Consider the following 10550-nt stretch of genomic DNA (forward strand, 5'->3'; position numbering starts at 1 on the left):
TATTCTAAGCGGGTTGTCAGATAATGAGTTTGTCAAGTTCATGCACTGTGCATCTACTAAGGAGACTTGGGATAAATTGTAGAGATTATTTGAAGGAGATGCCAAAGTCAAAGAGGCCAAACTGCAGTCACTAAGAGGTCAGCTTGAAGGCTTGAAGATGAAAGATGAAGAAAAAATTGCAAATTACCTTCACAGAGTAGATGAATTTGTGAACACCATCAGAGGACCTGGAGAGGAAGTTGCTGATGAAATTATTGTCAAAAAGGTACTTAGATCTCTCACATCTAAGTATGATACTAAGGTTTTTTCCATAGAGAAAGCCAAGGATCTGAAAACCTTCACAATGGATGAGTTATATTGCTCCCTAACTACCTATGAAATGAGGACAGCCGGTGAAGCATCCTCAAGGAAAGAGGCAACCTTCAACTCCATCAAAAAGGGCAAGGAAGAGGTTGCTCATAAAGGATCCAGTGAAGACTTGGATGCAGAGGTAGCAAACTTTGTCAGAAAGCTCAAGAGAGGATTCGATAAATATAAAGGAAAGTTACCACTCAAATGCTTCAATTGTGGTAAAGTTGGACACTTTGCTGCAAAATGTCCCTATAATGAAACCGATGGAGATGATCAAACAATTTGTGGTAGATCTTTCGGTAAAAACAAAGAAAAGAAAGTTTACTACCAAGAAAGATGAAGTTACCGGAAGCAGAATAGCCTATATACCATTGAGGATGATGCCACATATGAAGAGAGTGCATCAGAAGATGACTACCATGAAGATGAAAGAGAATTTAATCTCTTTATGGCACTAGATGAATCGGTTGTGGAAGATGAGGAAGATGAAGACATTGAAGCTGAAGTGGATCTAGAAGGTGAGCTCATAATTGCTCTTGAGGAGTTAAGATAAGAAGAGAACTTAAGAAAGTCAAGCTTGTTGCAGCAGAAGAACAAGATCACTTGAAGCAATCCTTGGATGAGTTCAAACAAGTTATCTCTAACTTGAAACTCAAGTTGGAAGAAGCCAAGAGGATATGTGAAGTTACATCCTTTGATTTGATGAAGAAGGAAAAGGAGCATCAAGACTTGGAAGAAGAAATAGTGAAGCTTAGAAAGGAGTTTGAAAAGAGTAAGAATGAACTGAAATTGAGAAGCAAATATGAGGGTAGCACAGAAGCCTTGGACAAGATGTTGAGCAAACATAAGCAATCTAAAGATACCAGTGTCTTAGGATTTGAAGAAGGACAAAGTTCAAACAACAAAGATACATCCGGTAAGGAGATACAATTCACTTCTTCAAGTGAAGGTGAAGAGAAGAAAACATTCACAGTAAGCAAGGATACCGGTAAGAAGACTTATGCAGAAGCTGTTAGAAACCGCCACACAAACTGGTATACACCATCAATGAACCAGAGGCCACACTCAATGTACCAGAATGTAGATCATAAAATAAATGCAAGGGTTGATCATGAAGGATTCACTAGAGTTAGCAGCATGAAAGGAAGACCCCCAGTGAGACAAACATTTGTAGGATCAAGGCAACCTAACCGGTATGTTCCAAACTTTCATGGTTATTGTTACCGGTGTAACAAATTTGGACATATGTTAGCTAACTGTAGATTAACAAATAAGTCCACTATGAGTTATGAAAGTAGAAATCCATTTAATGCACTCTGGGATATGAATGTTGTCTATTATTAGTGCAATGGATTTGGTCATAGGAGTTTTGAATGTAGGAAGAGTAAACCAGTGTCCTACAATAATTTAAAAGATTAATCTTCCAATGTAAATGTGAAATGCTATAACTGTCAAGAGTTTGGACATATTGTAAAGCTCTGTAAGAACAGGAAAATCAAGCAGAAGAGGACAACCCCTGATTAGAAACCGGTAGCCAAACCGAAGAAAAAAATTGCAGTTGACAAGAAGAAGGAAACTCAATTGGTTTGGGTTGAGAAAGAAAAGGACAAAGCAGAATCAAGTTTGATAGTTCAGAAAGAAGATACTTGTGGGTTGTAGACAATGACTATTTCAACCACATGACTGATGATAAAAAGAAATTTGTCAAACTTGAAGATTGGAATGGTGGATTAGTGAGGTTTGGAGACAACTCATCTATCAAGATAAAGGGAAAAGGTACCCTAAATATTGATGGCAAACTGAAAGCACATGATGTATATTATGTGGAAGGCTTGAAGCACAATTTGCTAAGTGTGAGTCAGATGTGTGACAAAGGTTATAAATTCACCTTTGATTCTACTGGTGGCCAAATAAATAAGGAAAGTATTGATCAGGTTGTAGCATAAGGAAATAGGACAAATGGAAATGTATACAATCTGAAAGAATGTTTTGAATCCCAATGCATGTTGGGACAAGTGGATCAAAGTTGGCTGTGGCATAAAATATTAGGCCACATAAATTTTGATAATCTAGCTGCAGTAAGAAAAAAGGGCTATGTGAGAAATATTCCACCCATCATCAAACCAGTAAGCACATTTTGTGATGAATGTGTGAAAGGAAAACAGACTAAAGTGAGCTTCAAGACAAAAGAACACAACACCTCAAGACCACTTGAACTTGTGCATACAGATCTATGTGGTCTGACTAGGACAAGAGCTCTTGCTGGTGAGAAATATTTTATGCTCTTCATTGATGACTATTCAAGAATGACATGGCTCACTATCCTACAAGATAAATCACAAGCATTTGACAAATTCAAGATCTTCCGGAAGATGGTAGAGAAGGAAAGTGGGTGCAAGCTGAAATGCCTAAGATCAGACCGGGGTGGAGAGTTCACATCAAATGAGTTTGAAGATTACTGTGAAAGACATGGAATCAGAAGACAATACTTAGCCCCCATGACACCACAACAAAATGGGGTGGTAGAAAGGAAGAACAAGACAGTCAAGGAAATGGCCAGAACCATGTTGAATGAGACAAGTTTGCCGGATATGTATTGGAAGGAAGCGTTTCATACCACAACATATACTTTGAACCGGGTTCAGTTGAGAACAAACAACAATATGACACCTTATTAATTGTGGTATGACCAAAAACCCTCAGTCAAGTACTTCAAGGTGTTTTGGAGTAAATGCTTCATTAAAAGAGATCAAGATGGCTTGGGCAACTTTGACTCTAGGAGTGATGAAGGGATCTTCCTTGGTTACTCAAATCACAGTAGAGCCTACAAATGCTACAACAAAATACAAGAATAGTCATTGAGAGTGTACATGTAAGGGTTGATGAGGATATGCATAAAGGAAGACAAGAACAAGTGAACCAGTATGATGATTCCGGTGATGAAGGTGAAGAAGCTCAGTCAAACAATGAACCAGAAGAAGCATCCAATAAGGTCCCTAACCGATATGTGCAGAAAAACCACCCAGAAGAGAAGATTTTAGGTAATAAGAGTGATGGTGTGCAGACTAGAAGAAGACTTGCCCGAAAGGATGAACAAGTAAATTTCTGCCTCATGACTGAAGTGGAACCTAAGACATTCAATGAGGCCAACAAAAGTCAGAAATGGATGGATGCCATGGAAGAAGAGTTGCAGCAGATTGAGAAGAACAAGACTTGGGGATTAGTCCCTAGACCAGAAGACAAGAACATCATTGGCACCAAATGGGTCTACCAAAACAAGATGAATGAAGAAGGTAAAATTGTTAGGTATAAAGCTAGACTTGTGTGCAAGGGTTACTCTCAAGTGGAGGGCATTGATTTTGAAGAAACATTTGCATCGGTAGCTAGACTAGAAGCAATTAGGATGTTTCTAGCTTTTTCATCCTACAAGGGTTATAAGGTATATCAAATGGATGTAAAATCTGCCTTCCTCAATGGAAATTTGGAAGAAGAAGTGTACATGGAGCAACCAGAAGGGTTTCTGTTACATGATGAAACTTTTGTTTGCCGGTTGAAGAAAGCCCTATATTGTTTAAAGCAAGCTCCTAGAGCATGGTATTCAAGGCTAGATAAGTACCTGAAGGAGCAAGGATTCAAAAAGGGGAGTTCTGACAACAATCTATACATCAAGGGAGATGGAAACCGCATGATCATTGTGGTTGTGTATGTAGATGACATCATTTTTGGAGGCAACAAGGACACTCTTTGCAAAGAATTTGCTGATCACATGCAGTCAGAGTTTGAGATGTCAATGCTTGAAGAATTGACATACTTTCTTGGTTTGCAGATATCATAGCTAGATAAGGGAATCTTCATCTCACAAACTAAGTATGCAAAGGATATGCTAAAGAAGTTTCAAATGGAGGACTGCAAACCGATGAGTACCCCCATGGTGACCAGAAGCAAACTGAGCAAGAATGATGAGTCATCGGTAGTGGATCAAACATTATATAAATCCATGATAGGTAGTTTATTGTATCTTACTGCTTCTAGACTGGATATAATGCAGGCAGTGTGTATGGTGGCTAGATTTCAAGCAACACCTAAGCAGTCACGTATGAATGCAATCAACAAAATATTTAGGTACCTACAAGGGACACTCAATTATGGATTATGGTACCCTAAACAAGGGGAATTCATCTTGGAAGCATATACTGATGCTGATTGGATAGATTACATTGATGATCGGAAGAGCACAAGTGGTGGTGCATTCTTCCTAGGTGACCGATTGGTCTCATGGCATAGCAAGAAGCATGATTCAGTCTCCCTATCCACTGCTGAAGCAGAATACATTGTTGCTGCCACATGTTTCTCTCAGGTGCTTTGGATGAAGCATACCCTCAAAGACATACATGTGGATATCTCTGATCCTATTCCCATCTTGTGTGACAATTCACGTGCCATCAACATTTCAAATAACCCGGTGATGCATTCAAGGACAAAGCACAAAACCATCAAATATCATTTTCTTAGAGAGAAGGTTGAAGGACTAGAAGCCATGATGGAATATGTCCCTGCATGAGAACAAGTGGTAGACATCTTCACCAAATCATTACTGGTAAGCACTTTTGTGTACTTAAGACACAAGTTGGGAGTTGTGTCACCTGCCTCATGTACTTAAGTTTGGAAGGAGATCTATGGTTCAGGGGGAGTTCATTGTAAATTCCCCTATCTCTTGGACCATATGCTGGACATAGCGGGAGATCGTGTTTATGATGGAATACCGACATGCTTGAACTTATGGGTATATTGGAAGCACCAACTGCAGAAGAAGGAAATTGTTGTAGGAATACCCAAGAGAATTTCATGATTATGGGTATCTACTTTCCCACTTGGCAGCACTCATAGTACAATCACATTTGATTCTTATATGCTGATGGTTGAGCAGACTGTGGCCAAAGGGGGAGAATACACTGTATAACCGGTGGAGAATGAATTAGATGAAAGGATGCCTCGACCCTTTGTCATTGTTATCAAAGGGGGAGAATGGTCAAATGGGCCGGATGAAGGAACAAAGTGTGTTGACATCAATGCCAAAGGGGGAGATTATTGGCATTATGTTGTCATTGATGTCAAATGGTATGGAATGGTCACCCGTGAGTAGGTAGTGGTGACCGGTATGGGTGAAGTAAGGAATAATGTCAACCGGTATGAAGGATGGAGTGTGTAAGTAGACATAAAAGGTATGTTACTGGTACACATGAAGTGCAACATCTACCGATAAAGCAGGACCACCGACAAGCAAGCAAAGAAGCAAAGAAGAACAAAGGGATGTGATCACCGATAAACAAGAGAAGTATAATGAAATCGATAAATGGATTCAGTGGATGGACCAACATGTTTGATGGAAGACCAAGTTAATCCCGCTGCAGAGAAGAGGTCAATAGGTATGAAGGTTCACCGGTGAAGTTAGGTTATACAGATAAGGTGTGTTGAACTGGTAGTGAGTCTTGGTTTGTGAAGGATGTCAAACCGACATTGTTATCTGAGCATAGTTAGATGTCAACAAGCTGACATGTGGAAACCAGGTGGAAAGCACACAGAGGTCAGTGGAGTGCTCATCGACGTAAAAGTTAATAAGAAGGTCAACATTAATGAAGAACCCGCAAATCATGGGATGATGGCAAGATGTTGTGGCTTAAGGGAGACAAAGTGGCAAGGTGATTGAACTAATCTTGCAGGATGATCTGATCTCTGTACTCGTTGGCTAAAGGAAACAACCGAGCCATTAAAGGTGATTGACAGAGCAATGCCAAAAAGCATGTTGCAGACATCTAAAAATAGAAAACGTGCATTGGAAGGCAATGATATGGCGGTCCTGTTTGATATGATGCAGATCATCTTTCCAGAAAAGTGGATCCGATCAGATTGGATATGGATTGAGTTGGTAGAGGAAAACCCTAGCATGCCACCGTTTAAATGTTGCTTTTGGCGGGAACCCTCAGATATAAATATGTGAACTCAAGACTTAAGATGATGATGTAGGATGCGAGTTGTTAGAGAGAAGAGAGCTTGAGAAAGAAAAGAGACTATTTGTCTTAGATTTCCTTCAACGAGAGTCAGAGTGTGGAGTTAGCAGGCTAAGCCGGTGTGAGGCTCTAACTGACAGAGACAAAGCAACCAGTAAACTATTACAATCTTAACAGTCAAGCGTACCGATAAGGAGTGAATGGTTAGGAAAGCATCCAAGTGTGACACTGTGAAGTGTGAGATTCTGAGAATGAGAAGAGAGGCAAAGAGTAACCGGTAAGAGATCAGAGAGAGCAATCTGATAACTGACAAAAGAAGGACTGGTGAAACAAAGGAAGTTGATAACCGACAGACATCAGTTGATCAGGTGTTGCATAAATCATTTGCAACTAGGTTCTATCATTGCATTAAAATTATATTTCAATATATTACACCGAGTTGGTGCTCGGTGCAGGGGTTGGTGCTCCTTGGGTTGGTGCCCTAAATCAGTAGGGGTTGGTATTCCTTTGGTTAGTGCCCTTAATTCAGTAGGGGTTGGTGCTCCTTGGGTTGGTTCCCTAAACCATTGCAACCTGTTGTTTCATTGTGAGGCTGGATTGGAAAAGTAGACTCCAACAACATTTCTCATCGAGGTTTTTCCCATATTGGGTTTTCCTCGTACATCTGGTGTTGTGGGTTATGCATATGTGTGTTTGCCTCTTTTGATATCCTCTCATATCTTACCAGTTTGATTGCTTAGTGTTTAGGTTGTTAGCTGGTACTCAAAGCTTGGTTTAAAGAGAAAATATTTTTAGGAACCATTGATTCACCCCCCCCCTCTCAGTGGTACATTGTGTTCAACAATTTATACTCTTAAGATAATTTCATTAAATCAAGTTAATTTTTTTCATAGTGATATCGGTTCAAATAAACTTCAACACCATTTTATCTATTATCAGTCCTAGAGCTAAGTACACGTCCTCTCATTTAGTTATCATATTTATATTAATTCTATTCCTCTGGCTGTATTAACTAGATTAATTATTTTTTAATTCATTGCATTTATTTAATTAGACCTTATATTTATGTAAGTGTAATTTAAAACCCTCACACGAGGCTAACCCTAAAGGTCTCTTCTCCTTCATTAGTGTTTGTACTTGATTTTTTTGTATATCTTTATCTGATATGTAATTAGGGTTTGGATCCACCCTATCCCTATGTACTATCAATTTTTTTATATTTTAGGATTTGGATATTTATTGTATGATGTTATCTCTCTCACCCTATCCACCCTTCAACCTTTGGGGTTGCTTTTCATAGTAGTTTAAGGTGTAATTGTTGGTTGAATTTTTTGATTTAAATTAATTATTAGTTCATTCTTATATCATTCATTTGATCCTTTAGGGCCTTTCATGTTTTATTCTTTGTTAGTCATAGAAGTTTGTGCATCATTGGTAATTTATTTTCTTAATCTGTTAGTTCAATAGACCATTGTGTTAGCATTTTTTTTTATACCTTTCAATGCAACATGAAATAGCATGTGAGATAGAACCCTCATTTGAATTGTGAGGAAAATCTACCTTTCAAAAAGAGTGAAGAAAATGATATATATACTGATGGGATAAAATCAAGGCAAGCTTTAGGACAACTTTATAGAGCAAAATTAAAGTTTAATATGAATCTATTTAAAAGATTAAAATTTAGTTTGATCTATAGTCAATTTAAGTGTGTGAGTATATGAAAGTCATTGTGGTGATATGCTCAAGTGTTGCAGGTAGTGAAGATGAATGAATGTATGTCGTTTTATGTAATAAAAAATGGATAAAGGCAAAGCTAATAACTAGAAACTAGTTTGGAATGTTAAAAATAGTTATTAGGAGAACAAACATATTACACTATAGGAATTGGAATTGCAAATATCATAATAAATAATAGAAAAAATGATCATAAGAACCCAAAAAAATACTAATTAATTAAAATCAAATAATATTGTTGACTAAATCAACCAAAATTAGTTCAACAATTTATATTAGCATAAGAATATTTATATTGTTTAATGAGTGATTCATGAATGAGAATTATTTTATTTATTTGCATAAATAAGATAATTCCCACTCACGAATCACTTTTAAACAATATAAACATTCTTATAATAATAAATTGTTCACACTACAAATAAATTAAACAACAAACTTATAAATATGTTAAACCAAACAACACATTAGTGAACATAGAAACAATTTGCCATCAACACAATCCTATGAGTAGGCCTTGCCTCATGTTTTGTGATGAAGATGACTAGGTGTCTTAGACAACTATGTTAATCAAACTTAGGACACCTACCTTACCACAAGAAAATGAATTGTAGACTATATATGATATATTAGCAACTAGTACTGTTTGATTATATAACCATCCTACATTTCTTTGAGGGATCTTATTGGAAATGACAGACAATAATTAAGTAAATACATCTCATGTTTATTAGGTGCACAACCTTTACATAATAACAATGTTAAAACAACAAAATTGTTTCAAATAAATTCAGCTGAAAATAACCTTAATAACAAATCATTGAAACAAGAAGATAATCATAAACCATTTCAAAATAATGATCACTTTATCAAAATAGTTATATTATCTATTGCATTAATGATCTCCACACTTTGCATGAACAATTTCCTTCTTCATTGGATTATTTTATGGGAGTTGGAAAATAGTTAGTTTTAACCAACATTCATTATTTTGCTATAGATCAAAGGGTAGTGCAATTATTAAATCCAATCATTATTTATTTTAACCTATTTTACTAAAATAAATGTAATTAAATATTCTATATTTTCTACTTAATTATAAGTAGTAAAAAGTGGCTGAAAAGACAGACATGGTGTAATATGAAGAATGGTAAAAAGGTGAATTGTATGATTTGAAAAAAAGGATAAAATTTATAAAAGATTAACCCATATTACTATCCATCTTTTTCCCCCAATTTACCTGATTAAATGTGTTGATACAAGCATCCTTGAACATTATTAGGTTTTAGTTGGTGAAACGACTCTCATAGAAGTGAAAATTGTTGTTTTTTTTATTTACAATTCCTACATTTTTTTCAATTCTTTTGCACCATTCAAATTTTGATTAGTTTGTCAATCTTTTATGTTTGTACATGGTGATGAAGAGCCCCATGGCCTCTTGTTGTTACTTTTTTGCCTCCATTGTATTAATTTTTTTGATGAGCAAATTCTCTCCTTTTGCTTTAGGATTGTTTCATTAGCTTCTTCTAACTAGTTTGTAGCAAAGGATTCTTATTTTTTAATTGTTCTACTTAATCCTACATTGGACAAGGATCATTTGATTCTTTTTGTATATTTGGTACTACTACATTAGTTGTTATGTCTACTACAACTGAAGATTATTAGTTTTTTCTTCTATGATAAGATAACTAGTTACTTCTATTCAACCATTACAAGATTTCCAATTTCCCTTTTTGCTGAGAGACCTTTGTTTTCTCTAATACCTAAGGAGTTTTAGTTTCTTTTGTTACTACAAGCATTTTCATTTCTCCTACTCCTTCAAGTTTTTATATCCACACACATTTGAGCTTCCATTTGTAATTTCCATTGATATCCTATAGACACTCTTTAGGATAACAAGTGTCGTCAAAGTAATGAGGCAACTCACTTTGAACTAGTTAATGCATATACTTTTTTAGGGTTTCAATCCTTGATATTTGGTTTTGTCATTATTTTTGGCCAAAAACTTGACATTATAGTTGAAATCACCTATCTCTTCTTGTCTTGATGCTAGCCTAATTGCAATTATAGCTAGATTTTGAAATCATGTAGAAGAGTAAAAGATTTGACCGAATGGAGGAGGACTCATCATTTGTTGCATTTATATCATCAAAAAGTTATAAAGAAAAATAATTTCTTCTCCTTTTTCATTGAGTACAAGGACAACTAGCTTTAGTTGTAGATGTAATAGGATCTTGAGTAGCTCCTATAGGAATGACATGCTCAATTGTGTAACCTTATCTTACATAGTAACCATGCAGTAGTTTCTACATGTTCTTCTACAACCCCACTTGTATTTTCTTTCTCATTTTCCATTTCGTTTTGTTTCGTAGCTTCTACAAATGCATCCTAATTTCTTGGAGATGCTAGTACTTTCAATCCTCTTATGACAATGAGCTTGATTAGCTCATAATGAAC

The sequence above is a fragment of the Cryptomeria japonica genome, chromosome 6 (genome assembly GCF_030272615.1).
Source record: "Cryptomeria japonica chromosome 6, Sugi_1.0, whole genome shotgun sequence".
Classification (NCBI taxonomy): Eukaryota; Viridiplantae; Streptophyta; class Pinopsida; order Cupressales; family Cupressaceae; genus Cryptomeria; species Cryptomeria japonica.